We start from the raw sequence: 3,038 nt of genomic DNA, 5'->3' as shown, positions 1-3,038 counted from the left end.
GGGTCACACCTTTACTCAGGCTGGAAGAAATTCCTGAAACAACTTACCAAGTACGTGAAACATGGAAGGAAAAAACAAAAAATACACCATGAGTGGGAAGCCACAGAAACAGCAGACAATAGAAACAGGATTGTAAATTCTCAGATACTGGAATTACCAGGCATAGATAATAGATTATGAAATAATTATGTTCCTACTTTTTTTTTTTTTTGGTACCAGGGATCAAACTCAGGTCCTTGTGTTTGCAAGGCAGGAAGTGGAACCACTGGACATTTGAGGAGGATGGCAGAGTTCTGCCTGGACTGTGGTGATGCTATAGTCTTTTCAAGGCTCATTGGCACTGTGCTTTCTTCAAATGGGTGCACTTTTACTGAGTGTAAATTAAACCCCAGTGAAGTTGATCTTTTAACATTATAAAAGCTAAGACAGGCTGGGGATGTAGCTTAATGGCAGAGCATGAATTTATCACTGCACCAGGGATTCAATCCCTAGCACCAGGAAAAAATATATATGAGAAAAGAGAGATTCAACTACATCAATATTACTCATCTTTGTTTAACAGAAGGCAACACGGGAAGAGTTAACAGATGAACGATAGCTTGGAAGAAGGCATTTACAGTATCTAAGCCCAACAAGATACTATTTTAAAAATTTCTAGAATTAAAAAAAAAAAGCCAGGAAGCTGTCCATGGGACCCATGCATTAACTTCAGCAATGAGGCTGAAGCAGAAGGATCACAAGTCTAAAGCCAGCCTGGACCATGTTGTAAGCCATATCAAAAAACAAAACAAACATACAGGGAATCAAATAGAAAAATGGGGCCAGATGTGGCAATGCATACCAGTATCCCAGCACTCGGGAGGCTGAGGCAGGAGGATTGCCATGAATTTGCAGTCAGCCGGGGCTACATAGCAAATTCAAGGCCAGCCTGAACTACCTAGTGACACTCTGTTTAAAAAAGAAAGAAAGAAAGAAAGACAAAGAAGCTGAAATCCAAATGTCTAACAAAGTTCTGAAGATGCATTAGTAACTAGAAACATGTTAATTAAAATATTTATCAATCTTATTAGGAAGATAATTTTTATCTTAGACTGTACCAGAAAACAGAAAAAGAAAAAAACCATAAAGAACAAAAAATGTCTAGTTATTTCCTTCCCTCATCTCTAGGTTTATGGTGAGGTTCTTCATGGCAAGCATACTAATTTATTTAATATGAGTCATTAGTTGTTTCAGACCGGTGGCTTTGTTTCTACTGAACCTCTTTTTTCTCACAATGTGTTATTTTCTCGTGGAAGTGGGGATGAAAGTCAGGGCCTTCACATTGAGCTATTCCTCCAGCCCTTTTTATTTTGACACAGGGTCTTGTTAAATTACTCAGGCTGGCCCCAAAGTTGGTGCCCTTCTGTTTCAGCCTCCTATGTCCTGCAATTGTGAATTTAGTTTGATTTATTTTTGTGGTACTGAGGATGAGGGCTTTACCTACCTTAGGCAAGCAATCTGCCACTGGGCCACTTTCTTTGTTTTTTTGTTTTTGTTTTATAAAATTCATTTAGGGCCAGGGATTTAGGTCAGTGGTGCTGTGCCTGCCTAGCAAGCACAAGGTCCTGAGTTTGATCCCCTGTACAAAACAAAACCAAAAATTCATTCAGTTACAAAAATGCAAGTTGCAATTCAGTGATTGGTTTAGATTTACTGGGCTTCAGAACTCCACCTCTCCACTAAGATTGCTCATTGTCCATTTAGTTAATCCCCATTTCCCACCAGCCTTGGGAAACCTTTCATCTTGAGGTTTGTGGATTTGCCTTTTCTAGACATTTCATTATAAATAAAATCATAGGCCATGTGGTCTTTCGGTTCTGGCTTCTTTCACTCGGCACAGTCGTTAATGAACCTTTCATTTGTATTATTCATTTTATTTTTTTCTGTCGGGGCTGGTCAGAGCTCTGTGGCCCTCCTCCTACTCCCACCTCCTCCACATGGCTCCTGCGGTCTGAAGCAAGAGAAAGACCTACCTTTCCGCTTGCTCACCGGCTGACTCAATGAGAGCAGTCTGGCGAAGCATTTCCTCCTTTGAGTGATAAAGATCCTTAAAAATCCCAAGCACGGGTGCTGTGCCCAGAACGTTTCAAAACCGACTGGCAACCTTCAGCCAAAGCACCGTGTGCTCACCACCGCTGCGCTGCGGGCTAACTTCGCTCGCTTTCCTAAAGTAAAACCACATGCAGTCCTCGTAGGCCGTGAAGAGGTGTATTTTCGAGCAAAGGATTGAGAAAGGGGAGAAAACACCGCACTGTGGACGTTTTCCCAGGTGCAGGTACTGGAGCGTGACATTCGCTCTCCATGGGAGCCTTGTAGGCTGCTCTCTCCCAGCAGCACTTTGGGGTGGGAAGGCCACCTAGTAGATTCAGGTAAAAGCATTTTATTATCTGTCAAACAATGAAGTGAGTCAAACCACCTGGATCGAGGATGAAGCTTGTCAAAGAAGTCTTTTAGTTTTATCTCTAATGCGCTCATCTCTTATTCAAATTGAGAAATAAACTGAAAAGTTTTTACTTTGAAGTATTTCCGCTAACCCATCTTGAAGCAAGAGATAAGTCCCAAAGGAGCTCTTCGTCCCATCCTAGGAATCTTGCTTGTCAGGTGTGAGGATCGCGGGCTCGCGAGGAGCGGGGGAAGCAGGAAATCAGCCCCTAGAGACCGCCCGCCAGCAGCAGCTCGTACGCTGCGTTTTGCGCACTAGGAGGCAGCACCGCCCCGAGGAGCACGCGGCCGACCGGCAGCCACGATGTGTACCCCGGGGCGAGTGCCCTCGCCTGCCCCGCACCCTCATCTGCAAAGTAGAGGCGAGCAGTACTGGCTGGCAGGGTGGCTGTGGGTGCATTCTACGAGCGATTGAGGGTTCGCCTCCGTGGCACTACAGCGATCAGGGGGCGCGCGCCGACTCGCTGTCCCTCAATCTCCCATAACAGTTTTGAGAGCTCCGCGGCGCAGCCGATCCCTCATATCCCGGCGGGTCCCACCAAGTGGTCCCCCAAGCT

This window comes from Fukomys damarensis, unplaced genomic scaffold, assembly GCF_012274545.1.
Source record: "Fukomys damarensis isolate Sample0158 unplaced genomic scaffold, DMR_v1.0_HiC HiC_scaffold_9, whole genome shotgun sequence".
NCBI lineage: Eukaryota > Metazoa > Chordata > Mammalia > Rodentia > Bathyergidae > Fukomys > Fukomys damarensis.
The sequence above is the reverse complement of the archived record's forward strand: the minus strand, read 5'-3'. Positions refer to the sequence as shown.